General features: G+C 36.6%; 34 non-coding genes across 34 annotated transcripts; all 34 read right to left on the bottom strand.

The window, feature by feature from the left end:
* Positions 1–670: 670 nt before the first annotated feature.
* Positions 671–753, bottom strand: Trnal-uaa (transfer RNA leucine (anticodon UAA)). The gene has a single exon. It is a non-coding gene; the product is annotated as a tRNA-Leu (tRNA).
* A 445-nt stretch (positions 754–1,198) lies between these two features.
* Positions 1,199–1,281, bottom strand: Trnal-uaa (transfer RNA leucine (anticodon UAA)). Its single transcript has one exon. It is a non-coding gene; the product is annotated as a tRNA-Leu (tRNA).
* Positions 1,282–1,726: 445 nt separating this feature from the next.
* Positions 1,727–1,809, bottom strand: Trnal-uaa (transfer RNA leucine (anticodon UAA)). The gene has a single exon. It is a non-coding gene; the product is annotated as a tRNA-Leu (tRNA).
* Positions 1,810–2,254: 445 nt separating this feature from the next.
* Positions 2,255–2,337, bottom strand: Trnal-uaa (transfer RNA leucine (anticodon UAA)). The gene has a single exon. It is a non-coding gene; the product is annotated as a tRNA-Leu (tRNA).
* A 445-nt stretch (positions 2,338–2,782) lies between these two features.
* Positions 2,783–2,865, bottom strand: Trnal-uaa (transfer RNA leucine (anticodon UAA)). The gene has a single exon. It is a non-coding gene; the product is annotated as a tRNA-Leu (tRNA).
* Positions 2,866–3,310: 445 nt separating this feature from the next.
* Positions 3,311–3,393, bottom strand: Trnal-uaa (transfer RNA leucine (anticodon UAA)). The gene has a single exon. It is a non-coding gene; the product is annotated as a tRNA-Leu (tRNA).
* Positions 3,394–4,366: 973 nt separating this feature from the next.
* Trnal-uaa (transfer RNA leucine (anticodon UAA)) lies at positions 4,367–4,449 on the bottom strand. Its single transcript has one exon. It is a non-coding gene; the product is annotated as a tRNA-Leu (tRNA).
* A 445-nt stretch (positions 4,450–4,894) lies between these two features.
* Trnal-uaa (transfer RNA leucine (anticodon UAA)) lies at positions 4,895–4,977 on the bottom strand. The gene has a single exon. It is a non-coding gene; the product is annotated as a tRNA-Leu (tRNA).
* Positions 4,978–5,422: 445 nt separating this feature from the next.
* On the bottom strand, positions 5,423–5,505 carry Trnal-uaa (transfer RNA leucine (anticodon UAA)). Its single transcript has one exon. It is a non-coding gene; the product is annotated as a tRNA-Leu (tRNA).
* Positions 5,506–5,950: 445 nt separating this feature from the next.
* On the bottom strand, positions 5,951–6,033 carry Trnal-uaa (transfer RNA leucine (anticodon UAA)). The gene has a single exon. It is a non-coding gene; the product is annotated as a tRNA-Leu (tRNA).
* Positions 6,034–7,006: 973 nt separating this feature from the next.
* Trnal-uaa (transfer RNA leucine (anticodon UAA)) lies at positions 7,007–7,089 on the bottom strand. The gene has a single exon. It is a non-coding gene; the product is annotated as a tRNA-Leu (tRNA).
* Positions 7,090–7,534: 445 nt separating this feature from the next.
* Positions 7,535–7,617, bottom strand: Trnal-uaa (transfer RNA leucine (anticodon UAA)). Its single transcript has one exon. It is a non-coding gene; the product is annotated as a tRNA-Leu (tRNA).
* A 445-nt stretch (positions 7,618–8,062) lies between these two features.
* Positions 8,063–8,145, bottom strand: Trnal-uaa (transfer RNA leucine (anticodon UAA)). Its single transcript has one exon. It is a non-coding gene; the product is annotated as a tRNA-Leu (tRNA).
* A 973-nt stretch (positions 8,146–9,118) lies between these two features.
* On the bottom strand, positions 9,119–9,201 carry Trnal-uaa (transfer RNA leucine (anticodon UAA)). The gene has a single exon. It is a non-coding gene; the product is annotated as a tRNA-Leu (tRNA).
* A 445-nt stretch (positions 9,202–9,646) lies between these two features.
* Positions 9,647–9,729, bottom strand: Trnal-uaa (transfer RNA leucine (anticodon UAA)). The gene has a single exon. It is a non-coding gene; the product is annotated as a tRNA-Leu (tRNA).
* Positions 9,730–10,174: 445 nt separating this feature from the next.
* On the bottom strand, positions 10,175–10,257 carry Trnal-uaa (transfer RNA leucine (anticodon UAA)). The gene has a single exon. It is a non-coding gene; the product is annotated as a tRNA-Leu (tRNA).
* A 445-nt stretch (positions 10,258–10,702) lies between these two features.
* Trnal-uaa (transfer RNA leucine (anticodon UAA)) lies at positions 10,703–10,785 on the bottom strand. Its single transcript has one exon. It is a non-coding gene; the product is annotated as a tRNA-Leu (tRNA).
* Positions 10,786–11,230: 445 nt separating this feature from the next.
* Positions 11,231–11,313, bottom strand: Trnal-uaa (transfer RNA leucine (anticodon UAA)). The gene has a single exon. It is a non-coding gene; the product is annotated as a tRNA-Leu (tRNA).
* Positions 11,314–12,286: 973 nt separating this feature from the next.
* Trnal-uaa (transfer RNA leucine (anticodon UAA)) lies at positions 12,287–12,369 on the bottom strand. The gene has a single exon. It is a non-coding gene; the product is annotated as a tRNA-Leu (tRNA).
* A 445-nt stretch (positions 12,370–12,814) lies between these two features.
* On the bottom strand, positions 12,815–12,897 carry Trnal-uaa (transfer RNA leucine (anticodon UAA)). The gene has a single exon. It is a non-coding gene; the product is annotated as a tRNA-Leu (tRNA).
* Positions 12,898–13,342: 445 nt separating this feature from the next.
* Trnal-uaa (transfer RNA leucine (anticodon UAA)) lies at positions 13,343–13,425 on the bottom strand. The gene has a single exon. It is a non-coding gene; the product is annotated as a tRNA-Leu (tRNA).
* Positions 13,426–13,870: 445 nt separating this feature from the next.
* On the bottom strand, positions 13,871–13,953 carry Trnal-uaa (transfer RNA leucine (anticodon UAA)). Its single transcript has one exon. It is a non-coding gene; the product is annotated as a tRNA-Leu (tRNA).
* Positions 13,954–14,398: 445 nt separating this feature from the next.
* On the bottom strand, positions 14,399–14,481 carry Trnal-uaa (transfer RNA leucine (anticodon UAA)). The gene has a single exon. It is a non-coding gene; the product is annotated as a tRNA-Leu (tRNA).
* A 445-nt stretch (positions 14,482–14,926) lies between these two features.
* Positions 14,927–15,009, bottom strand: Trnal-uaa (transfer RNA leucine (anticodon UAA)). Its single transcript has one exon. It is a non-coding gene; the product is annotated as a tRNA-Leu (tRNA).
* A 445-nt stretch (positions 15,010–15,454) lies between these two features.
* On the bottom strand, positions 15,455–15,537 carry Trnal-uaa (transfer RNA leucine (anticodon UAA)). The gene has a single exon. It is a non-coding gene; the product is annotated as a tRNA-Leu (tRNA).
* A 445-nt stretch (positions 15,538–15,982) lies between these two features.
* On the bottom strand, positions 15,983–16,065 carry Trnal-uaa (transfer RNA leucine (anticodon UAA)). Its single transcript has one exon. It is a non-coding gene; the product is annotated as a tRNA-Leu (tRNA).
* Positions 16,066–16,510: 445 nt separating this feature from the next.
* Trnal-uaa (transfer RNA leucine (anticodon UAA)) lies at positions 16,511–16,593 on the bottom strand. The gene has a single exon. It is a non-coding gene; the product is annotated as a tRNA-Leu (tRNA).
* Positions 16,594–17,038: 445 nt separating this feature from the next.
* Positions 17,039–17,121, bottom strand: Trnal-uaa (transfer RNA leucine (anticodon UAA)). The gene has a single exon. It is a non-coding gene; the product is annotated as a tRNA-Leu (tRNA).
* A 445-nt stretch (positions 17,122–17,566) lies between these two features.
* Positions 17,567–17,649, bottom strand: Trnal-uaa (transfer RNA leucine (anticodon UAA)). The gene has a single exon. It is a non-coding gene; the product is annotated as a tRNA-Leu (tRNA).
* A 445-nt stretch (positions 17,650–18,094) lies between these two features.
* Trnal-uaa (transfer RNA leucine (anticodon UAA)) lies at positions 18,095–18,177 on the bottom strand. Its single transcript has one exon. It is a non-coding gene; the product is annotated as a tRNA-Leu (tRNA).
* Positions 18,178–18,622: 445 nt separating this feature from the next.
* Positions 18,623–18,705, bottom strand: Trnal-uaa (transfer RNA leucine (anticodon UAA)). The gene has a single exon. It is a non-coding gene; the product is annotated as a tRNA-Leu (tRNA).
* Positions 18,706–19,150: 445 nt separating this feature from the next.
* On the bottom strand, positions 19,151–19,233 carry Trnal-uaa (transfer RNA leucine (anticodon UAA)). Its single transcript has one exon. It is a non-coding gene; the product is annotated as a tRNA-Leu (tRNA).
* Positions 19,234–19,678: 445 nt separating this feature from the next.
* Trnal-uaa (transfer RNA leucine (anticodon UAA)) lies at positions 19,679–19,761 on the bottom strand. The gene has a single exon. It is a non-coding gene; the product is annotated as a tRNA-Leu (tRNA).
* A 445-nt stretch (positions 19,762–20,206) lies between these two features.
* Trnal-uaa (transfer RNA leucine (anticodon UAA)) lies at positions 20,207–20,289 on the bottom strand. The gene has a single exon. It is a non-coding gene; the product is annotated as a tRNA-Leu (tRNA).
* Between the last annotated feature and the right edge of the window lie 7,211 nt (positions 20,290–27,500).

Genomic DNA, 27,500 nt, shown 5'->3' with positions numbered 1-27,500 from the left:
ACTACTGTAGATAAATACCGCAGACATTTTTTTTTCTACTGGTTTGTGCAATTCTTGATCGAAAATATCAATTATACTCGATCTCCTATACGATTCGTTTTTTGAATACAACTATACGATTTCAAGGTACCAAAAATATAGCTAGTGCGGGTGGGGTTCGAACCCACGCGGACATACGTCCATTGGAACTTAAGCCCAACGCCTTAACCACTCGGCCACCACACTGTTACTAATACGGCAGCTTAAAATGTTTAAAACTATCAGCAGAATTGCGCAGTAGGATGTTGCATCGGAATACAAAGGTTAACATTTGTCATATGAAAAAAAGTTAAGGGTCGCAATTCTTTTCAATTACTAGTCATTTTGAGCTTGGATTCAATGCGTCCACAATCATTATGTCTTGGTTGTATTAAGATGGTCCAAACTTTGTTAAATGGAACTATATTCGTAAAGCATTTTGGTCATTTTCCTTGACTAAAAAAGCCGATCAATTTATAACCCGAATGTACAGCAACATATTTTCTACACAACTGCTGTAGATAAATACCGCAGACAATTTTTTTCTACTGGTTTGTGCAATTCTTGATCGAAAATATCAATTATACTCGATCTCCTATACGATTCGTTTTTTGAATACAACTATACGATTTCAAGGTACCAAAAATATAGCTAGTGCGGGTGGGGTTCGAACCCACGCGGACATACGTCCATTGGAACTTAAGTCCAACGCCTTAACCACTCGGCCACCACACTGTTACTAATACGGCAGCTTAAAATGTTTAAAACTATCAGCAGAATTGCGCAGTAGGATGTTGCATCGGAATACAAAGGTTAACATTTGTCATATGAAAAAAAGTTAAGAGTCGCAATTCTTTTCAATTACTAGTCATTTTGAGCTTGGATTCAATGCGTCCACAATCATTATGTCTTGGTTGTATTAAGATGGTCCAAACTTTGTTAAATGGAACTATATTCGTAAAGCATTTTGGTCATTTTCCTTGACTAAAAAAGCCGATCAATTTATAACCCGAATGTACAGCAACATATTTTCTACACAACTGCTGTAGATAAATACCGCAGACAATTTTTTTCTACTGGTTTGTGCAATTCTTGATCGAAAATATCAATTATACTCGATCTCCTATACGATTCGTTTTTTGAATACAACTATACGATTTCAAGGTACCAAAAATATAGCTAGTGCGGGTGGGGTTCGAACCCACGCGGACATACGTCCATTGGAACTTAAGTCCAACGCCTTAACCACTCGGCCACCACACTGTTACTAATACGGCAGCTTAAAATGTTTAAAACTATCAGCAGAATTGCGCAGTAGGATGTTGCATCGGAATACAAAGGTTAACATTTGTCATATGAAAAAAAGTTAAGGGTCGCAATTCTTTTCAATTACTAGTCATTTTGAGCTTGGATTCAATGCGTCCACAATCATTATGTCTTGGTTGTATTAAGATGGTCCAAACTTTGTTAAATGGAACTATATTCGTAAAGCATTTTGGTCATTTTCCTTGACTAAAAAAGCCGATCAATTTATAACCCGAATGTACAGCAACATATTTTCTACACAACTGCTGTAGATAAATACCGCAGACAATTTTTTTCTACTGGTTTGTGCAATTCTTGATCGAAAATATCAATTATACTCGATCTCCTATACGATTCGTTTTTTGAATACAACTATACGATTTCAAGGTACCAAAAATATAGCTAGTGCGGGTGGGGTTCGAACCCACGCGGACATACGTCCATTGGAACTTAAGTCCAACGCCTTAACCACTCGGCCACCACACTGTTACTAATACGGCAGCTTAAAATGTTTAAAACTATCAGCAGAATTGCGCAGTAGGATGTTGCATCGGAATACAAAGGTTAACATTTGTCATATGAAAAAAAGTTAAGAGTCGCAATTCTTTTCAATTACTAGTCATTTTGAGCTTGGATTCAATGCGTCCATAATCATTATGTCTTGGTTGTATTAAGATGGTCCAAACTTTGTTAAATGGAACTATATTCGTAAAGCATTTTGGTCATTTTCCTTGACTAAAAAAGCCGATCAATTTATAACCCGAATGTACAGCAACATATTTTCTACACAACTGCTGTAGATAAATACCGCAGACAATTTTTTTCTACTGGTTTGTGCAATTCTTGATCGAAAATATCAATTATACTCGATCTCCTATACGATTCGTTTTTTGAATACAACTATACGATTTCAAGGTACCAAAAATATAGCTAGTGCGGGTGGGGTTCGAACCCACGCGGACATACGTCCATTGGAACTTAAGTCCAACGCCTTAACCACTCGGCCACCACACTGTTACTAATACGGCAGCTTAAAATGTTTAAAACTATCAGCAGAATTGCGCAGTAGGATGTTGCATCGGAATACAAAGGTTAACATTTGTCATATGAAAAAAAGTTAAGAGTCGCAATTCTTTTCAATTACTAGTCATTTTGAGCTTGGATTCAATGCGTCCACAATCATTATGTCTTGGTTGTATTAAGATGGTCCAAACTTTGTTAAATGGAACTATATTCGTAAAGCATTTTGGTCATTTTCCTTGACTAAAAAAGCCGATCAATTTATAACCCGAATGTACAGCAACATATTTTCTACACAACTGCTGTAGATAAATACCGCAGACAATTTTTTTCTACTGGTTTGTGCAATTCTTGATCGAAAATATCAATTATACTCGATCTCCTATACGATTCGTTTTTTGAATACAACTATACGATTTCAAGGTACCAAAAATATAGCTAGTGCGGGTGGGGTTCGAACCCACGCGGACATACGTCCATTGGAACTTAAGTCCAACGCCTTAACCACTCGGCCACCACACTGTTACTAATACGGCAGCTTAAAATGTTTAAAACTATCAGCAGAATTGCGCAGTAGGATGTTGCATCGGAATACAAAGGTTAACATTTGTCATATGAAAAAAAGTTAAGAGTCGCAATTCTTTTCAATTACTAGTCATTTTGAGCTTGGATTCAATGCGTCCATAATCATTATGTCTTGGTTGTATTAAGATGGTCCAAACTTTGTTAAATGGAACTATATTCGTAAAGCATTTTGGTCATTTTCCTTGACTAAAAAAGCCGATCAATTTATAACCCGAATGTACAGCAACATATTTTCTACACAACTGCTGTAGATAAATACCGCAGACAATTTTTTTCTACTGGTTTGTGCAATTCTTGATCGAAAATATCAATTATACTCGATCTCCTATACGATTCGTTTTTTGAATACAACTATACGATTTCAAGGTACCAAAAATATAGCTAGTGCGGGTGGGGTTCGAACCCACGCGGACATACGTCCATTGGAACTTAAGTCCAACGCCTTAACCACTCGGCCACCACACTGTTACTAATACGGCAGCTTAAAATGTTTAAAACTATCAGCAGAATTGCGCAGTAGGATGTTGCATCGGAATACAAAGGTTAACATTTGTCATATGAAAAAAAGTTAAGGGTCGCAATTCTTTTCAATTACTAGTCATTTTGAGCTTGGATTCAATGCGTCCACAATCATTATGTCTTGGTTGTATTAAGATGGTCCAAACTTTGTTAAATGGAACTATATTCGTAAAGCATTTTGGTCATTTTCCTTGACTAAAAAAGCCGATCAATTTATAACCCGAATGTACAGCAACATATTTTCTACACAACTGCTGTAGATAAATACCGCAGACAATTTTTTTCTACTGGTTTGTGCAATTCTTGATCGAAAATATCAATTATACTCGATCTCCTATACGATTCGTTTTTTGAATACAACTATACGATTTCAAGGTACCAAAAATATAGCTAGTACGGGTGGGGTTCGAACCCACGCGGACATACGTCCATTGGAACTTAAGTCCAACGCCTTAACGACTCGGCCACCACACTGTTACTAATACGGCAGCTTAAAATGTTTAAAACTATCAGCAGAATTGCGCAGTAGGATGTTGCATCGGAATACAAAGGTTAACATTTGTCATATGAAAAAAAGTTAAGGGTCGCAATTCTTTTCAATTACTAGTCATTTTGAGCTTGGATTCAATGCGTCCACAATCATTATGTCTTGGTTGTATTAAGATGGTCCAAACTTTGTTAAATGGAACTATATTCGTAAAGCATTTTGGTCATTTTCCTTGACTAAAAAAGCCGATCAATTTATAACCCGAATGTACAGCAACATATTTTCTACACAACTGCTGTAGATAAATACCGCAGACAATTTTTTTCTACTGGTTTGTGCAATTCTTGATCGAAAATATCAATTATACTCGATCTCCTATACGATTCGTTTTTTGAATACAACTATACGATTTCAAGGTACCAAAAATATAGCTAGTGCGGGTGGGGTTCGAACCCACGCGGACATACGTCCATTGGAACTTAAGTCCAACGCCTTAACCACTCGGCCACCACACTGTTACTAATACGGCAGCTTAAAATGTTTAAAACTATCAGCAGAATTGCGCAGTAGGATGTTGCATCGGAATACAAAGGTTAACATTTGTCATATGAAAAAAAGTTAAGAGTCGCAATTCTTTTCAATTACTAGTCATTTTGAGCTTGGATTCAATGCGTCCATAATCATTATGTCTTGGTTGTATTAAGATGGTCCAAACTTTGTTAAATGGAACTATATTCGTAAAGCATTTTGGTCATTTTCCTTGACTAAAAAAGCCGATCAATTTATAACCCGAATGTACAGCAACATATTTTCTACACAACTGCTGTAGATAAATACCGCAGACAATTTTTTTCTACTGGTTTGTGCAATTCTTGATCGAAAATATCAATTATACTCGATCTCCTATACGATTCGTTTTTTGAATACAACTATACGATTTCAAGGTACCAAAAATATAGCTAGTGCGGGTGGGGTTCGAACCCACGCGGACATACGTCCATTGGAACTTAAGTCCAACGCCTTAACCACTCGGCCACCACACTGTTACTAATACGGCAGCTTAAAATGTTTAAAACTATCAGCAGAATTGCGCAGTAGGATGTTGCATCGGAATACAAAGGTTAACATTTGTCATATGAAAAAAAGTTAAGGGTCGCAATTCTTTTCAATTACTAGTCATTTTGAGCTTGGATTCAATGCGTCCACAATCATTATGTCTTGGTTGTATTAAGATGGTCCAAACTTTGTTAAATGGAACTATATTCGTAAAGCATTTTGGTCATTTTCCTTGACTAAAAAAGCCGATCAATTTATAACCCGAATGTACAGCAACATATTTTCTACACAACTGCTGTAGATAAATACCGCAGACAATTTTTTTCTACTGGTTTGTGCAATTCTTGATCGAAAATATCAATTATACTCGATCTCCTATACGATTCGTTTTTTGAATACAACTATACGATTTCAAGGTACCAAAAATATAGCTAGTGTGGGTGGGGTTCGAACCCACGCGGACATACGTCCATTGGAACTTAAGTCCAACGCCTTAACCACTCGGCCACCACACTGTTACTAATACGGCAGCTTAAAATGTTTAAAACTATCAGCAGAATTGCGCAGTAGGATGTTGCATCGGAATACAAAGGTTAACATTTGTCATATGAAAAAAAGTTAAGAGTGGCAATTCTTTTCAATTACTAGTCATTTTGAGCTTGGATTCAATGCGTCCATAATCATTATGTCTTGGTTGTATTAAGATGGTCCAAACTTTGTTAAATGGAACTATATTCGTAAAGCATTTTGGTCATTTTCCTTGACTAAAAAAGCCGATCAATTTATAACCCGAATGTACAGCAACATATTTTCTACACAACTGCTGTAGATAAATACCGCAGACAATTTTTTTCTACTGGTTTGTGCAATTCTTGATCGAAAATATCAATTATACTCGATCTCCTATACGATTCGTTTTTTGAATACAACTATACGATTTCAAGGTACCAAAAATATAGCTAGTGCGGGTGGGGTTCGAACCCACGCGGACATACGTCCATTGGAACTTAAGTCCAACGCCTTAACCACTCGGCCACCACACTGTTACTAATACGGCAGCTTAAAATGTTTAAAACTATCAGCAGAATTGCGCAGTAGGATGTTGCATCGGAATACAAAGGTTAACATTTGTCATATGAAAAAAAGTTAAGGGTCGCAATTCTTTTCAATTACTAGTCATTTTGAGCTTGGATTCAATGCGTCCATAATCATTATGTCTTGGTTGTATTAAGATGGTCCAAACTTTGTTAAATGGAACTATATTCGTAAAGCATTTTGGTCATTTTCCTTGACTAAAAAAGCCGATCAATTTATAACCCGAATGTACAGCAACATATTTTCTACACAACTGCTGTAGATAAATACCGCAGACAATTTTTTTCTACTGGTTTGTGCAATTCTTGATCGAAAATATCAATTATACTCGATCTCCTATACGATTCGTTTTTTGAATACAACTATACGATTTCAAGGTACCAAAAATATAGCTAGTGCGGGTGGGGTTCGAACCCACGCGGACATACGTCCATTGGAACTTAAGTCCAACGCCTTAACGACTCGGCCACCACACTGTTACTAATACGGCAGCTTAAAATGTTTAAAACTATCAGCAGAATTGCGCAGTAGGATGTTGCATCGGAATACAAAGGTTAACATTTGTCATATGAAAAAAAGTTAAGGGTCGCAATTCTTTTCAATTACTAGTCATTTTGAGCTTGGATTCAATGCGTCCACAATCATTATGTCTTGGTTGTATTAAGATGGTCCAAACTTTGTTAAATGGAACTATATTCGTAAAGCATTTTGGTCATTTTCCTTGACTAAAAAAGCCGATCAATTTATAACCCGAATGTACAGCAACATATTTTCTACACAACTGCTGTAGATAAATACCGCAGACAATTTTTTTCTACTGGTTTGTGCAATTCTTGATCGAAAATATCAATTATACTCGATCTCCTATACGATTCGTTTTTTGAATACAACTATACGATTTCAAGGTACCAAAAATATAGCTAGTGCGGGTGGGGTTCGAACCCACGCGGACATACGTCCATTGGAACTTAAGTCCAACGCCTTAACCACTCGGCCACCACACTGTTACTAATACGGCAGCTTAAAATGTTTAAAACTATCAGCAGAATTGCGCAGTAGGATGTTGCATCGGAATACAAAGGTTAACATTTGTCATATGAAAAAAAGTTAAGGGTCGCAATTCTTTTCAATTACTAGTCATTTTGAGCTTGGATTCAATGCGTCCACAATCATTATGTCTTGGTTGTATTAAGATGGTCCAAACTTTGTTAAATGGAACTATATTCGTAAAGCATTTTGGTCATTTTCCTTGACTAAAAAAGCCGATCAATTTATAACCCGAATGTACAGCAACATATTTTCTACACAACTGCTGTAGATAAATACCGCAGACAATTTTTTTCTACTGGTTTGTGCAATTCTTGATCGAAAATATCAATTATACTCGATCTCCTATACGATTCGTTTTTTGAATACAACTATACGATTTCAAGGTACCAAAAATATAGCTAGTGCGGGTGGGGTTCGAACCCACGCGGACATACGTCCATTGGAACTTAAGTCCAACGCCTTAACCACTCGGCCACCACACTGTTACTAATACGGCAGCTTAAAATGTTTAAAACTATCAGCAGAATTGCGCAGTAGGATGTTGCATCGGAATACAAAGGTTAACATTTGTCATATGAAAAAAAGTTAAGGGTCGCAATTCTTTTCAATTACTAGTCATTTTGAGCTTGGATTCAATGCGTCCACAATCATTATGTCTTGGTTGTATTAAGATGGTCCAAACTTTGTTAAATGGAACTATATTCGTAAAGCATTTTGGTCATTTTCCTTGACTAAAAAAGCCGATCAATTTATAACCCGAATGTACAGCAACATATTTTCTACACAACTGCTGTAGATAAATACCGCAGACAATTTTTTTCTACTGGTTTGTGCAATTCTTGATCGAAAATATCAATTATACTCGATCTCCTATACGATTCGTTTTTTGAATACAACTATACGATTTCAAGGTACCAAAAATATAGCTAGTGCGGGTGGGGTTCGAACCCACGCGGACATACGTCCATTGGAACTTAAGTCCAACGCCTTAACCACTCGGCCACCACACTGTTACTAATACGGCAGCTTAAAATGTTTAAAACTATCAGCAGAATTGCGCAGTAGGATGTTGCATCGGAATACAAAGGTTAACATTTGTCATATGAAAAAAAGTTAAGAGTCGCAATTCTTTTCAATTACTAGTCATTTTGAGCTTGGATTCAATGCGTCCATAATCATTATGTCTTGGTTGTATTAAGATGGTCCAAACTTTGTTAAATGGAACTATATTCGTAAAGCATTTTGGTCATTTTCCTTGACTAAAAAAGCCGATCAATTTATAACCCGAATGTACAGCAACATATTTTCTACACAACTGCTGTAGATAAATACCGCAGACAATTTTTTTCTACTGGTTTGTGCAATTCTTGATCGAAAATATCAATTATACTCGATCTCCTATACGATTCGTTTTTTGAATACAACTATACGATTTCAAGGTACCAAAAATATAGCTAGTGCGGGTGGGGTTCGAACCCACGCGGACATACGTCCATTGGAACTTAAGTCCAACGCCTTAACGACTCGGCCACCACACTGTTACTAATACGGCAGCTTAAAATGTTTAAAACTATCAGCAGAATTGCGCAGTAGGATGTTGCATCGGAATACAAAGGTTAACATTTGTCATATGAAAAAAAGTTAAGGGTCGCAATTCTTTTCAATTACTAGTCATTTTGAGCTTGGATTCAATGCGTCCACAATCATTATGTCTTGGTTGTATTAAGATGGTCCAAACTTTGTTAAATGGAACTATATTCGTAAAGCATTTTGGTCATTTTCCTTGACTAAAAAAGCCGATCAATTTATAACCCGAATGTACAGCAACATATTTTCTACACAACTGCTGTAGATAAATACCGCAGACAATTTTTTACTACTGGTTTGTGCAATTCTTGATCGAAAATATCAATTATACTCGATCTCCTATACGATTCGTTTTTTGAATACAACTATACGATTTCAAGGTACCAAAAATATAGCTAGTGCGGGTGGGGTTCGAACCCACGCGGACATACGTCCATTGGAACTTAAGTCCAACGCCTTAACCACTCGGCCACCACACTGTTACTAATACGGCAGCTTAAAATGTTTAAAACTATCAGCAGAATTGCGCAGTAGGATGTTGCATCGGAATACAAAGGTTAACATTTGTCATATGAAAAAAAGTTAAGGGTCGCAATTCTTTTCAATTACTAGTCATTTTGAGCTTGGATTCAATGCGTCCATAATCATTATGTCTTGGTTGTATTAAGATGGTCCAAACTTTGTTAAATGGAACTATATTCGTAAAGCATTTTGGTCATTTTCCTTGACTAAAAAAGCCGATCAATTTATAACCCGAATGTACAGCAACATATTTTCTACACAACTGCTGTAGATAAATACCGCAGACAATTTTTTTCTACTGGTTTGTGCAATTCTTGATCGAAAATATCAATTATACTCGATCTCCTATACGATTCGTTTTTTGAATACAACTATACGATTTCAAGGTACCAAAAATATAGCTAGTGCGGGTGGGGTTCGAACCCACGCGGACATACGTCCATTGGAACTTAAGTCCAACGCCTTAACCACTCGGCCACCACACTGTTACTAATACGGCAGCTTAAAATGTTTAAAACTATCAGCAGAATTGCGCAGTAGGATGTTGCATCGGAATACAAAGGTTAACATTTGTCATATGAAAAAAAGTTAAGGGTCGCAATTCTTTTCAATTACTAGTCATTTTGAGCTTGGATTCAATGCGTCCACAATCATTATGTCTTGGTTGTATTAAGATGGTCCAAACTTTGTTAAATGGAACTATATTCGTAAAGCATTTTGGTCATTTTCCTTGACTAAAAAAGCCGATCAATTTATAACCCGAATGTACAGCAACATATTTTCTACACAACTGCTGTAGATAAATACCGCAGACAATTTTTTTCTACTGGTTTGTGCAATTCTTGATCGAAAATATCAATTATACTCGATCTCCTATACGATTCGTTTTTTGAATACAACTATACGATTTCAAGGTACCAAAAATATAGCTAGTGCGGGTGGGGTTCGAACCCACGCGGACATACGTCCATTGGAACTTAAGTCCAACGCCTTAACCACTCGGCCACCACACTGTTACTAATACGGCAGCTTAAAATGTTTAAAACTATCAGCAGAATTGCGCAGTAGGATGTTGCATCGGAATACAAAGGTTAACATTTGTCATATGAAAAAAAGTTAAGGGTCGCAATTCTTTTCAATTACTAGTCATTTTGAGCTTGGATTCAATGCGTCCACAATCATTATGTCTTGGTTGTATTAAGATGGTCCAAACTTTGTTAAATGGAACTATATTCGTAAAGCATTTTGGTCATTTTCCTTGACTAAAAAAGCCGATCAATTTATAACCCGAATGTACAGCAACATATTTTCTACACAACTGCTGTAGATAAATACCGCAGACAATTTTTTTCTACTGGTTTGTGCAATTCTTGATCGAAAATATCAATTATACTCGATCTCCTATACGATTCGTTTTTTGAATACAACTATACGATTTCAAGGTACCAAAAATATAGCTAGTGCGGGTGGGGTTCGAACCCACGCGGACATACGTCCATTGGAACTTAAGTCCAACGCCTTAACCACTCGGCCACCACACTGTTACTAATACGGCAGCTTAAAATGTTTAAAACTATCAGCAGAATTGCGCAGTAGGATGTTGCATCGGAATACAAAGGTTAACATTTGTCATATGAAAAAAAGTTAAGGGTCGCAATTCTTTTCAATTACTAGTCATTTTGAGCTTGGATTCAATGCGTCCACAATCATTATGTCTTGGTTGTATTAAGATGGTCCAAACTTTGTTAAATGGAACTATATTCGTAAAGCATTTTGGTCATTTTCCTTGACTAAAAAAGCCGATCAATTTATAACCCGAATGTACAGCAACATATTTTCTACACAACTGCTGTAGATAAATACCGCAGACAATTTTTTTCTACTGGTTTGTGCAATTCTTGATCGAAAATATCAATTATACTCGATCTCCTATACGATTCGTTTTTTGAATACAACTATACGATTTCAAGGTACCAAAAATATAGCTAGTGCGGGTGGGGTTCGAACCCACGCGGACATACGTCCATTGGAACTTAAGTCCAACGCCTTAACCACTCGGCCACCACACTGTTACTAATACGGCAGCTTAAAATGTTTAAAACTATCAGCAGAATTGCGCAGTAGGATGTTGCATCGGAATACAAAGGTTAACATTTGTCATATGAAAAAAAGTTAAGAGTCGCAATTCTTTTCAATTACTAGTCATTTTGAGCTTGGATTCAATGCGTCCATAATCATTATGTCTTGGTTGTATTAAGATGGTCCAAACTTTGTTAAATGGAACTATATTCGTAAAGCATTTTGGTCATTTTCCTTGACTAAAAAAGCCGATCAATTTATAACCCGAATGTACAGCAACATATTTTCTACACAACTGCTGTAGATAAATACCGCAGACAATTTTTTTCTACTGGTTTGTGCAATTCTTGATCGAAAATATCAATTATACTCGATCTCCTATACGATTCGTTTTTTGAATACAACTATACGATTTCAAGGTACCAAAAATATAGCTAGTGCGGGTGGGGTTCGAACCCACGCGGACATACGTCCATTGGAACTTAAGTCCAACGCCTTAACGACTCGGCCACCACACTGTTACTAATACGGCAGCTTAAAATGTTTAAAACTATCAGCAGAATTGCGCAGTAGGATGTTGCATCGGAATACAAAGGTTAACATTTGTCATATGAAAAAAAGTTAAGGGTCGCAATTCTTTTCAATTACTAGTCATTTTGAGCTTGGATTCAATGCGTCCACAATCATTATGTCTTGGTTGTATTAAGATGGTCCAAACTTTGTTAAATGGAACTATATTCGTAAAGCATTTTGGTCATTTTCCTTGACTAAAAAAGCCGATCAATTTATAACCCGAATGTACAGCAACATATTTTCTACACAACTGCTGTAGATAAATACCGCAGACAATTTTTTTCTACTGGTTTGTGCAATTCTTGATCGAAAATATCAATTATACTCGATCTCCTATACGATTCGTTTTTTGAATACAACTATACGATTTCAAGGTACCAAAAATATAGCTAGTGCGGGTGGGGTTCGAACCCACGCGGACATACGTCCATTGGAACTTAAGTCCAACGCCTTAACCACTCGGCCACCACACTGTTACTAATACGGCAGCTTAAAATGTTTAAAACTATCAGCAGAATTGCGCAGTAGGATGTTGCATCGGAATACAAAGGTTAACATTTGTCATATGAAAAAAAGTTAAGAGTCGCAATTCTTTTTAATTACTAGTCATTTTGAGCTTGGATTCAATGCGTCTATAATCATTATGTCTTGGTTGTATTAAGATGGTCCAAACTTTGTTAAATGGAACTATATTCGTAAAGCATTTTGGTCATTTTCCTTGACTAAAAAAGCCGATCAATTTATAACCCGAATGTACAGCAACATATTTTCTACACAACTGCTGTAGATAAATACCGCAGACAATTTTTTTCTACTGGTTTGTGCAATTCTTGATCGAAAATATCAATTATACTCGATCTCCTATACGATTCGTTTTTTGAATACAACTATACGATTTCAAGGTACCAAAAATATAGCTAGTGCGGGTGGGGTTCGAACCCACGCGGACATACGTCCATTGGAACTTAAGTCCAACGCCTTAACCACTCGGCCACCACACTGTTACTAATACGGCAGCTTAAAATGTTTAAAACTATCAGCAGAATTGCGCAGTAGGATGTTGCATCGGAATACAAAGGTTAACATTTGTCATATGAAAAAAAGTTAAGAGTGGCAATTCTTTTCAATTACTAGTCATTTTGAGCTTGGATTCAATGCGTCCATAATCATTATGTCTTGGTTGTATTAAGATGGTCCAAACTTTGTTAAATGGAACTATATTCGTAAAGCATTTTGGTCATTTTCCTTGACTAAAAAAGCCGATCAATTTATAACCCGAATGTACAGCAACATATTTTCTACACAACTGCTGTAGATAAATACCGCAGACAATTTTTTTCTACTGGTTTGTGCAATTCTTGATCGAAAATATCAATTATACTCGATCTCCTATACGATTCGTTTTTTGAATACAACTATACGATTTCAAGGTACCAAAAATATAGCTAGTGCGGGTGGGGTTCGAACCCACGCGGACATACGTCCATTGGAACTTAAGTCCAACGCCTTAACCACTCGGCCACCACACTGTTACTAATACGGCAGCTTAAAATGTTTAAAACTATCAGCAGAATTGCGCAGTAGGATGTTGCATCGGAATACAAAGGTTAACATTTGTCATATGAAAAAAAGTTAAGGGTCGCAATTCTTTTCAATTACTAGTCATTTTGAGCTTGGATTCAATGCGTCCACAATCATTATGTCTTGGTTGTATTAAGATGGTCCAAACTTTGTTAAATGGAACTATATTCGTAAAGCATTTTGGTCACTTTCCTTGACTAAAAAAGCCGATCAATTTATAACCCGAATGTACAGCAACATATTTTCTACACAACTGCTGTAGATAAATACCGCAGACAATTTTTTTCTACTGGTTTGTGCAATTCTTGATCGAAAATATCAATTATACTCGATCTCCTATACGATTCGTTTTTTGAATACAACTATACGATTTCAAGGTACCAAAAATATAGCTAGTGCGGGTGGGGTTCGAACCCACGCGGACATACGTCCATTGGAACTTAAGTCCAACGCCTTAACCACTCGGCCACCACACTGTTACTAATACGGCAGCTTAAAATGTTTAAAACTATCAGCAGAATTGCGCAGTAGGATGTTGCATCGGAATACAAAGGTTAACATTTGTCATATGAAAAAAAGTTAAGGGTCGCAATTCTTTTCAATTACTAGTCATTTTGAGCTTGGATTCAATGCGTCCACAATCATTATGTCTTGGTTGTATTAAGATGGTCCAAACTTTGTTAAATGGAACTATATTCGTAAAGCATTTTGGTCATTTTCCTTGACTAAAAAAGCCGATCAATTTATAACCCGAATGTACAGCAACATATTTTCTACACAACTGCTGTAGATAAATACCGCAGACAATTTTTTTCTACTGGTTTGTGCAATTCTTGATCGAAAATATCAATTATACTCGATCTCCTATACGATTCGTTTTTTGAATACAACTATACGATTTCAAGGTACCAAAAATATAGCTAGTGCGGGTGGGGTTCGAACCCACGCGGACATACGTCCATTGGAACTTAAGTCCAACGCCTTAACCACTCGGCCACCACACTGTTACTAATACGGCAGCTTAAAATGTTTAAAACTATCAGCAGAATTGCGCAGTAGGATGTTGCATCGGAATACAAAGGTTAACATTTGTCATATGAAAAAAAGTTAAGAGTCGCAATTCTTTTCAATTACTAGTCATTTTGAGCTTGGATTCAATGCGTCCATAATCATTATGTCTTGGTTGTATTAAGATGGTCCAAACTTTGTTAAATGGAACTATATTCGTAAAGCATTTTGGTCATTTTCCTTGACTAAAAAAGCCGATCAATTTATAACCCGAATGTACAGCAACATATTTTCTACACAACTGCTGTAGATAAATACCGCAGACAATTTTTTTCTACTGGTTTGTGCAATTCTTGATCGAAAATATCAATTATACTCGATCTCCTATACGATTCGTTTTTTGAATACAACTATACGATTTCAAGGTACCAAAAATATAGCTAGTGCGGGTGGGGTTCGAACCCACGCGGACATACGTCCATTGGAACTTAAGTCCAACGCCTTAACCACTCGGCCACCACACTGTTACTAATACGGCAGCTTAAAATGTTTAAAACTATCAGCAGAATTGCGCAGTAGGATGTTGCATCGGAATACAAAGGTTAACATTTGTCATATGAAAAAAAGTTAAGGGTCGCAATTCTTTTCAATTACTAGTCATTTTGAGCTTGGATTCAATGCGTCCACAATCATTATGTCTTGGTTGTATTAAGATGGTCCAAACTTTGTTAAATGGAACTATATTCGTAAAGCATTTTGGTCATTTTCCTTGACTAAAAAAGCCGATCAATTTATAACCCGAATGTACAGCAACATATTTTCTACACAACTGCTGTAGATAAATACCGCAGACAATTTTTTTCTACTGGTTTGTGCAATTCTTGATCGAAAATATCAATTATACTCGATCTCCTATACGATTCGTTTTTTGAATACAACTATACGATTTCAAGGTACCAAAAATATAGCTAGTGCGGGTGGGGTTCGAACCCACGCGGACATACGTCCATTGGAACTTAAGTCCAACGCCTTAACCACTCGGCCACCACACTGTTACTAATACGGCAGCTTAAAATGTTTAAAACTATCAGCAGAATTGCGCAGTAGGATGTTGCATCGGAATACAAAGGTTAACATTTGTCATATGAAAAAAAGTTAAGAGTCGCAATTCTTTTCAATTACTAGTCATTTTGAGCTTGGATTCAATGCGTCCACAATCATTATGTCTTGGTTGTATTAAGATGGTCCAAACTTTGTTAAATGGAACTATATTCGTAAAGCATTTTGGTCATTTTCCTTGACTAAAAAAGCCGATCAATTTATAACCCGAATGTACAGCAACATATTTTCTACACAACTGCTGTAGATAAATACGGCAGACAATTTTTTTCTACTGGTTTGTGCAATTCTTGATCGAAAATATCAATTATACTCGATCTCCTATACGATTCGTTTTTTGAATACAACTATACGATTTCAAGGTACCAAAAATATAGCTAGTGCGGGTGGGGTTCGAACCCACGCGGACATACGTCCATTGGAACTTAAGTCCAACGCCTTAACCACTCGGCCACCACACTGTTACTAATACGGCAGCTTAAAATGTTTAAAACTATCAGCAGAATTGCGCAGTAGGATGTTGCATCGGAATACAAAGGTTAACATTTGTCATATGAAAAAAAGTTAAGAGTCGCAATTCTTTTCAATTACTAGTCATTTTGAGCTTGGATTCAATGCGTCCATAATCATTATGTCTTGGTTGTATTAAGATGGTCCAAACTTTGTTAAATGGAACTATATTCGTAAAGCATTTTGGTCATTTTCCTTGACTAAAAAAGCCGATCAATTTATAACCCGAATGTACAGCAACATATTTTCTACACAACTGCTGTAGATAAATACCGCAGACAATTTTTTTCTACTGGTTTGTGCAATTCTTGATCGAAAATATCAATTATACTCGATCTCCTATACGATTCGTTTTTTGAATACAACTATACGATTTCAAGGTACCAAAAATATAGCTAGTGCGGGTGGGGTTCGAACCCACGCGGACATACGTCCATTGGAACTTAAGTCCAACGCCTTAACCACTCGGCCACCACACTGTTACTAATACGGCAGCTTAAAATGTTTAAAACTATCAGCAGAATTGCGCAGTAGGATGTTGCATCGGAATACAAAGGTTAACATTTGTCATATGAAAAAAAGTTAAGGGTCGCAATTCTTTTCAATTACTAGTCATTTTGAGCTTGGATTCAATGCGTCCACAATCATTATGTCTTGGTTGTATTAAGATGGTCCAAACTTTGTTAAATGGAACTATATTCATAAAGCATTTTGGTCATTTTCCTTGACTAAAAAAGCCGATCAATTTATAACCCGAATGTACAGCAACATATTTTCTACACAACTGCTGTAGATAAATACCGCAGACAATTTTTTTCTACTGGTTTGTGCAATTCTTGATCGAAAATATCAATTATACTCGATCTCCTATACGATTCGTTTTTTGAATACAACTATACGATTTCAAGGTACCAAAAATATAACTAGTGCGGGTGGGGTTCGAACCCACGCGGACATACGTCCATTGGAACTTAAGTCCAACGCCTTAACCACTCGGCCACCACACTGTTACTAATACGGCAGCTTAAAATGTTTAAAACTATCAGCAGAATTGCGCAGTAGGATGTTGCATCGGAATACAAAGGTTAACATTTGTCATATGAAAAAAAGTTAAGGGTCGCAATTCTTTTCAATTACTAGTCATTTTGAGCTTGGATTCAATGCGTCCACAATCATTATGTCTTGGTTGTATTAAGATGGTCCAAACTTTGTTAAATGGAACTATATTCGTAAAGCATTTTGGTCATTTTCCTTGACTAAAAAAGCCGATCAATTTATAACCCGAATGTACAGCAACATATTTTCTACACAACTGCTGTAGATAAATACCGCAGACAATTTTTTTCTACTGGTTTGTGCAATTCTTGATCGAAAATATCAATTATACTCGATCTCCTATACGATTCGTTTTTTGAATACAACTATACGATTTCAAGGTACCAAAAATATAGCTAGTGCGGGTGGGGTTCGAACCCACGCGGACATACGTCCATTGGAACTTAAGTCCAACGCCTTAACCACTCGGCCACCACACTGTTACTAATACGGCAGCTTAAAATGTTTAAAACTATCAGCAGAATTGCGCAGTAGGATGTTGCATCGGAATACAAAGGTTAACATTTGTCATATGAAAAAAAGTTAAGGGTCGCAATTCTTTTCAATTACTAGTCATTTTGAGCTTGGATTCAATGCGTCCACAATCATTATGTCTTGGTTGTATTAAGATGGTCCAAACTTTGTTAAATGGAACTATATTCGTAAAGCATTTTGGTCACTTTCCTTGACTAAAAAAGCCGATCAATTTATAACCCGAATGTACAGCAACATATTTTCTACACAACTGCTGTAGATAAATACCGCAGACAATTTTTTTCTACTGGTTTGTGCAATTCTTGATCGAAAATATCAATTATACTCGATCTCCTATACGATTCGTTTTTTGAATACAACTATACGATTTCAAGGTACCAAAAATATAGCTAGTGCGGGTGGGGTTCGAACCCACGCGGACATACGTCCATTGGAACTTAAGTCCAACGCCTTAACCACTCGGCCACCACACTGTTACTAATACGGCAGCTTAAAATGTTTAAAACTATCAGCAGAATTGCGCAGTAGGATGTTGCATCGGAATACAAAGGTTAACATTTGTCATATGAAAAAAAGTTAAGGGTCGCAATTCTTTTCAATTACTAGTCATTTTGAGCTTGGATTCAATGCGTCCACAATCATTATGTCTTGGTTGTATTAAGATGGTCCAAACTTTGTTAAATGGAACTATATTCGTAAAGCATTTTGGTCATTTTCCTTGACTAAAAAAGCCGATCAATTTATAACCCGAATGTACAGCAACATATTTTCTACACAACTGCTGTAGATAAATACCGCAGACAATTTTTTTCTACTGGTTTGTGCAATTCTTGATCGAAAATATCAATTATACTCGATCTCCTATACGATTCGTTTTTTGAATACAACTATACGATTTCAAGGTACCAAAAATATAGCTAGTGCGGGTGGGGTTCGAACCCACGCGGACATACGTCCATTGGAACTTAAGTCCAACGCCTTAACCACTCGGCCACCACACTGTTACTAATACGGCAGCTTAAAATGTTTAAAACTATCAGCAGAATTGCGCAGTAGGATGTTGCATCGGAATACAAAGGTTAACATTTGTCATATGAAAAAAAGTTAAGAGTCGCAATTCTTTTCAATTACTAGTCATTTTGAGCTTGGATTCAATGCGTCCATAATCATTATGTCTTGGTTGTATTAAGATGGTCCAAACTTTGTTAAATGGAACTATATTCGTAAAGCATTTTGGTCATTTTCCTTGACTAAAAAAGCCGATCAATTTATAACCCGAATGTACAGCAACATATTTTCTACACAACTGCTGTAGATAAATACCGCAGACAATTTTTTTCTACTGGTTTGTGCAATTCTTGATCGAAAATATCAATTATACTCGATCTCCTATACGATTCGTTTTTTGAATACAACTATACGATTTCAAGGTACCAAAAATATAGCTAGTGCGGGTGGGGTTCGAACCCACGCGGACATACGTCCATTGGAACTTAAGTCCAACGCCTTAACCACTCGGCCACCACACTGTTACTAATACGGCAGCTTAAAATGTTTAAAACTATCAGCAGAATTGCGCAGTAGGATGTTGCATCGGAATACAAAGGTTAACATTTGTCATATGAAAAAAAGTTAAGGGTCGCAATTCTTTTCAATTACTAGTCATTTTGAGCTTGGATTCAATGCGTCCACAATCATTATGTCTTGGTTGTATTAAGATGGTCCAAACTTTGTTAAATGGAACTATATTCGTAAAGCATTTTGGTCATTTTCCTTGACTAAAAAAGCCGATCAATTTATAACCCGAATGTACAGCAACATATTTTCTACACAACTGCTGTAGATAAATACCGCAGACAATTTTTTTCTACTGGTTTGTGCAATTCTTGATCGAAAATATCAATTATACTCGATCTCCTATACGATTCGTTTTTTGAATACAACTATACGATTTCAAGGTACCAAAAATATAGCTAGTGCGGGTGGGGTTCGAACCCACGCGGACATACGTCCATTGGAACTTAAGTCCAACGCCTTAACCACTCGGCCACCACACTGTTACTAATACGGCAGCTTAAAATGTTTAAAACTATCAGCAGAATTGCGCAGTAGGATGTTGCATCGGAATACAAAGGTTAACATTTGTCATATGAAAAAAAGTTAAGAGTCGCAATTCTTTTCAATTACTAGTCATTTTGAGCTTGGATTCAATGCGTCCACAATCATTATGTCTTGGTTGTATTAAGATGGTCCAAACTTTGTTAAATGGAACTATATTCGTAAAGCATTTTGGTCATTTTCCTTGACTAAAAAAGCCGATCAATTTATAACCCGAATGTACAGCAACATATTTTCTACACAACTGCTGTAGATAAATACGGCAGACAATTTTTTTCTACTGGTTTGTGCAATTCTTGATCGAAAATATCAATTATACTCGATCTCCTATACGATTCGTTTTTTGAATACAACTATACGATTTCAAGGTACCAAAAATATAGCTAGTGCGGGTGGGGTTCGAACCCACGCGGACATACGTCCATTGGAACTTAAGTCCAACGCCTTAACCACTCGGCCACCACACTGTTACTAATACGGCAGCTTAAAATGTTTAAAACTATCAGCAGAATTGCGCAGTAGGATGTTGCATCGGAATACAAAGGTTAACATTTGTCATATGAAAAAAAGTTAAGAGTCGCAATTCTTTTCAATTACTAGTCATTTTGAGCTTGGATTCAATGCGTCCACAATCATTATGTCTTGGTTGTATTAAGATGGTCCAAACTTTGTTAAATGGAACTATATTCGTAAAGCATTTTGGTCATTTTCCTTGACTAAAAAAGCCGATCAATTTATAACCCGAATGTACAGCAACATATTTTCTACACAACTGCTGTAGATAAATACGGCAGACAATTTTTTTCTACTGGTTTGTGCAATTCTTGATCGAAAATATCAATTATACTCGATCTCCTATACGATTCGTTTTTTGAATACAACTATACGATTTCAAGGTACCAAAAATATAGCTAGTGCGGGTGGGGTTCGAACCCACGCGGACATACGTCCATTGGAACTTAAGTCCAACGCCTTAACCACTCGGCCACCACACTGTTACTAATACGGCAGCTTAAAATGTTTAAAACTATCAGCAGAATTGCGCAGTAGGATGTTGCATCGGAATACAAAGGTTAACATTTGTCATATGAAAAAAAGTTAAGAGTCGCAATTCTTTTCAATTACTAGTCATTTTGAGCTTGGATTCAATGCGTCCATAATCATTATGTCTTGGTTGTATTAAGATGGTCCAAACTTTGTTAAATGGAACTATATTCGTAAAGCATTTTGGTCATTTTCCTTGACTAAAAAAGCCGATCAATTTATAACCCGAATGTACAGCAACATATTTTCTACACAACTGCTGTAGATAAATACCGCAGACAATTTTTTTCTACTGGTTTGTGCAATTCTTGATCGAAAATATCAATTATACTCGATCTCCTATACGATTCGTTTTTTGAATACAACTATACGATTTCAAGGTACCAAAAATATAGCTAGTGCGGGTGGGGTTCGAACCCACGCGGACATACGTCCATTGGAACTTAAGTCCAACGCCTTAACCACTCGGCCACCACACTGTTACTAATACGGCAGCTTAAAATGTTTAAAACTATCAGCAGAATTGCGCAGTAGGATGTTGCATCGGAATACAAAGGTTAACATTTGTCATATGAAAAAAAGTTAAGGGTCGCAATTCTTTTCAATTACTAGTCATTTTGAGCTTGGATTCAATGCGTCCACAATCATTATGTCTTGGTTGTATTAAGATGGTCCAAACTTTGTTAAATGGAACTATATTCATAAAGCATTTTGGTCATTTTCCTTGACTAAAAAAGCCGATCAATTTATAACCCGAATGTACAGCAACATATTTTCTACACAACTGCTGTAGATAAATACCGCAGACAATTTTTTTCTACTGGTTTGTGCAATTCTTGATCGAAAATATCAATTATACTCGATCTCCTATACGATTCGTTTTTTGAATACAACTATACGATTTCAAGGTACCAAAAATATAACTAGTGCGGGTGGGGTTCGAACCCACGCGGACATACGTCCATTGGAACTTAAGTCCAACGCCTTAACCACTCGGCCACCACACTGTTACTAATACGGCAGCTTAAAATGTTTAAAACTATCAGCAGAATTGCGCAGTAGGATGTTGCATCGGAATACAAAGGTTAACATTTGTCATATGAAAAAAAGTTAAGGGTCGCAATTCTTTTCAATTACTAGTCATTTTGAGCTTGGATTCAATGCGTCCACAATCATTATGTCTTGGTTGTATTAAGATGGTCCAAACTTTGTTAAATGGAACTATATTCGTAAAGCATTTTGGTCATTTTCCTTGACTAAAAAAGCCGATCAATTTATAACCCGAATGTACAGCAACATATTTTCTACACAACTGCTGTAGATAAATACCGCAGACAATTTTTTTCTACTGGTTTGTGCAATTCTTGATCGAAAATATCAATTATACTCGATCTCCTATACGATTCGTTTTTTGAATACAACTATACGATTTCAAGGTACCAAAAATATAGCTAGTGCGGGTGGGGTTCGAACCCACGCGGACATACGTCCATTGGAACTTAAGTCCAACGCCTTAACCACTCGGCCACCACACTGTTACTAATACGGCAGCTTAAAATGTTTAAAACTATCAGCAGAATTGCGCAGTAGGATGTTGCATCGGAATACAAAGGTTAACATTTGTCATATGAAAAAAAGTTAAGAGTCGCAATTCTTTTCAATTACTAGTCATTTTGAGCTTGGATTCAATGCGTCCACAATCATTATGTCTTGGTTGTATTAAGATGGTCCAAACTTTGTTAAATGGAACTATATTCGTAAAGCATTTTGGTCATTTTCCTTGACTAAAAAAGCCGATCAATTTATAACCCGAATGTACAGCAACATATTTTCTACACAACTGCTGTAGATAAATACGGCAGACAATTTTTTTCTACTGGTTTGTGCAATTCTTGATCGAAAATATCAATTATACTCGATCTCCTATACGATTCGTTTTTTGAATACAACTATACGATTTCAAGGTACCAAAAATATAGCTAGTGCGGGTGGGGTTCGAACCCACGCGGACATACGTCCATTGGAACTTAAGTCCAACGCCTTAACCACTCGGCCACCACACTGTTACTAATACGGCAGCTTAAAATGTTTAAAACTATCAGCAGAATTGCGCAGTAGGATGTTGCATCGGAATACAAAGGTTAACATTTGTCATATGAAAAAAAGTTAAGAGTCGCAATTCTTTTCAATTACTAGTCATTTTGAGCTTGGATTCAATGCGTCCACAATCATTATGTCTTGGTTGTATTAAGATGGTCCAAACTTTGTTAAATGGAACTATATTCGTAAAGCATTTTGGTCATTTTCCTTGACTAAAAAAGCCGATCAATTTATAACCCGAATGTACAGCAACATATTTTCTACACAACTGCTGTAGATAAATACGGCAGACAATTTTTTTCTACTGGTTTGTGCAATTCTTGATCGAAAATATCAATTATACTCGATCTCCTATACGATTCGTTTTTTGAATACAACTATACGATTTCAAGGTACCAAAAATATAGCTAGTGCGGGTGGGGTTCGAACCCACGCGGACATACGTCCATTGGAACTTAAGTCCAACGCCTTAACCACTCGGCCACCACACTGTTACTAATACGGCAGCTTAAAATGTTTAAAACTATCAGCAGAATTGCGCAGTAGGATGTTGCATCGGAATACAAAGGTTAACATTTGTCATATGAAAAAAAGTTAAGAGTCGCAATTCTTTTCAATTACTAGTCATTTTGAGCTTGGATTCAATGCGTCCATAATCATTATGTCTTGGTTGTATTAAGATGGTCCAAACTTTGTTAAATGGAACTATATTCGTAAAGCATTTTGGTCATTTTCCTTGACTAAAAAAGCCGATCAATTTATAACCCGAATGTACAGCAACATATTTTCTACACAACTGCTGTAGATAAATACCGCAGACAATTTTTTTCTACTGGTTTGTGCAATTCTTGATCGAAAATATCAATTATACTCGATCTCCTATACGATTCGTTTTTTGAATACAACTATACGATTTCAAGGTACCAAAAATATAGCTAGTGCGGGTGGGGTTCGAACCCACGCGGACATACGTCCATTGGAACTTAAGTCCAACGCCTTAACCACTCGGCCACCACACTGTTACTAATACGGCAGCTTAAAATGTTTAAAACTATCAGCAGAATTGCGCAGTAGGATGTTGCATCGGAATACAAAGGTTAACATTTGTCATATGAAAAAAAGTTAAGGGTCGCAATTCTTTTCAATTACTAGTCATTTTGAGCTTGGATTCAATGCGTCCACAATCATTATGTCTTGGTTGTATTAAGATGGTCCAAACTTTGTTAAATGGAACTATATTCATAAAGCATTTTGGTCATTTTCCTTGACTAAAAAAGCCGATCAATTTATAACCCGAATGTACAGCAACATATTTTCTACACAACTGCTGTAGATAAATACCGCAGACAATTTTTTTCTACTGGTTTGTGCAATTCTTGATCGAAAATATCAATTATACTCGATCTCCTATACGATTCGTTTTTTGAATACAACTATACGATTTCAAGGTACCAAAAATATAACTAGTGCGGGTGGGGTTCGAACCCACGCGGACATACGTCCATTGGAACTTAAGTCCAACGCCTTAACCACTCGGCCACCACACTGTTACTAATACGGCAGCTTAAAATGTTTAAAACTATCAGCAGAATTGCGCAGTAGGATGTTGCATCGGAATACAAAGGTTAACATTTGTCATATGAAAAAAAGTTAAGGGTCGCAATTCTTTTCAATTACTAGTCATTTTGAGCTTGGATTCAATGCGTCCACAATCATTATGTCTTGGTTGTATTAAGATGGTCCAAACTTTGTTAAATGGAACTATATTCGTAAAGCATTTTGGTCATTTTCCTTGACTAAAAAAGCCGATCAATTTATAACCCGAATGTACAGCAACATATTTTCTACACAACTGCTGTAGATAAATACCGCAGACAATTTTTTTCTACTGGTTTGTGCAATTCTTGATCGAAAATATCAATTATACTCGATCTCCTATACGATTCGTTTTTTGAATACAACTATACGATTTCAAGGTACCAAAAATATAGCTAGTGCGGGTGGGGTTCGAACCCACGCGGACATACGTCCATTGGAACTTAAGTCCAACGCCTTAACCACTCGGCCACCACACTGTTACTAATACGGCAGCTTAAAATGTTTAAAACTATCAGCAGAATTGCGCAGTAGGATGTTGCATCGGAATACAAAGGTTAACATTTGTCATATGAAAAAAAGTTAAGGGTCGCAATTCTTTTCAATTACTAGTCATTTTGAGCTTGGATTCAATGCGTCCACAATCATTATGTCTTGGTTGTATTAAGATGGTCCAAACTTTGTTAAATGGAACTATATTCGTAAAGCATTTTGGTCATTTTCCTTGACTAAAAAAGCCGATCAATTTATAACCCGAATGTACAGCAACATATTTTCTACACAACTGCTGTAGATAAATACCGCAGACAATTTTTTTCTACTGGTTTGTGCAATTCTTGATCGAAAATATCAATTATACTCGATCTCCTATACGATTCGTTTTTTGAATACAACTATACGATTTCAAGGTACCAAAAATATAGCTAGTGCGGGTGGGGTTCGAACCCACGCGGACATACGTCCATTGGAACTTAAGTCCAACGCCTTAACCACTCGGCCACCACACTGTTACTAATACGGCAGCTTAAAATGTTTAAAACTATCAGCAGAATTGCGCAGTAGGATGTTGCATCGGAATACAAAGGTTAACATTTGTCATATGAAAAAAAGTTAAGAGTCGCAATTCTTTTCAATTACTAGTCATTTTGAGCTTGGATTCAATGCGTCCATAATCATTATGTCTTGGTTGTATTAAGATGGTCCAAACTTTGTTAAATGGAACTATATTCGTAAAGCATTTTGGTCATTTTCCTTGACTAAAAAAGCCGATCAATTTATAACCCGAATGTACAGCAACATATTTTCTACACAACTGCTGTAGATAAATACCGCAGACAATTTTTTTCTACTGGTTTGTGCAATTCTTGATCGAAAATATCAATTATACTCGATCTCCTATACGATTCGTTTTTTGAATACAACTATACGATTTCAAGGTACCAAAAATATAGCTAGTGCGGGTGGGGTTCGAACCCACGCGGACATACGTCCATTGGAACTTAAGTCCAACGCCTTAACCACTCGGCCACCACACTGTTACTAATACGGCAGCTTAAAATGTTTAAAACTATCAGCAGAATTGCGCAGTAGGATGTTGCATCGGAATACAAAGGTTAACATTTGTCATATGAAAAAAAGTTAAGAGTGGCAATTCTTTTCAATTACTAGTCATTTTGAGCTTGGATTCAATGCGTCCATAATCATTATGTCTTGGTTGTATTAAGATGGTCCAAACTTTGTTAAATGGAACTATATTCGTAAAGCATTTTGGTCATTTTCCTTGACTAAAAAAGCCGATCAATTTATAACCCGAATGTACAGCAACATATTTTCTACACAACTGCTGTAGATAAATACCGCAGACAATTTTTTTCTACTGGTTTGTGCAATTCTTGATCGAAAATATCAATTATACTCGATCTCCTATACGATTCGTTTTTTGAATACAACTATACGATTTCAAGGTACCAAAAATATAGCTAGTGCGGGTGGGGTTCGAACCCACGCGGACATACGTCCATTGGAACTTAAGTCCAACGCCTTAACCACTCGGCCACCACACTGTTACTAATACGGCAGCTTAAAATGTTTAAAACTATCAGCAGAATTGCGCAGTAGGATGTTGCATCGGAATACAAAGGTTAACATTTGTCATATGAAAAAAAGTTAAGGGTCGCAATTCTTTTCAATTACTAGTCATTTTGAGCTTGGATTCAATGCGTCCACAATCATTATGTCTTGGTTGTATTAAGATGGTCCAAACTTTGTTAAATGGAACTATATTCGTAAAGCATTTTGGTCATTTTCCTTGACTAAAAAAGCCGATCAATTTATAACCCGAATGTACAGCAACATATTTTCTACACAACTGCTGTAGATAAATACCGCAGACAATTTTTTTCTACTGGTTTGTGCAATTCTTGATCGAAAATATCAATTATACTCGATCTCCTATACGATTCGTTTTTTGAATACAACTATACGATTTCAAGGTACCAAAAATATAGCTAGTGCGGGTGGGGTTCGAACCCACGCGGACATACGTCCATTGGAACTTAAGTCCAACGCCTTAACCACTCGGCCACCACACTGTTACTAATACGGCAGCTTAAAATGTTTAAAACTATCAGCAGAATTGCGCAGTAGGATGTTGCATCGGAATACAAAGGTTAACATTTGTCATATGAAAAAAAGTTAAGGGTCGCAATTCTTTTCAATTACTAGTCATTTTGAGCTTGGATTCAATGCGTCCACAATCATTATGTCTTGGTTGTATTAAGATGGTCCAAACTTTGTTAAATGGAACTATATTCGTAAAGCATTTTGGTCATTTTCCTTGACTAAAAAAGCCGATCAATTTATAACCCGAATGTACAGCAACATATTTTCTACACAACTGCTGTAGATAAATACCGCAGACAATTTTTTTCTACTGGTT

Source organism: Perna viridis, chromosome 5 (assembly GCF_037379345.1).
Source record: "Perna viridis isolate PV_CMFRI_1.1 ecotype Kerala chromosome 5, ASM3737934v1, whole genome shotgun sequence".
In the NCBI taxonomy this organism is placed as follows: domain Eukaryota; kingdom Metazoa; phylum Mollusca; class Bivalvia; order Mytilida; family Mytilidae; genus Perna; species Perna viridis.
The sequence above is the reverse complement of the archived record's forward strand: the minus strand, read 5'-3'. Positions and strand labels throughout refer to the sequence as shown.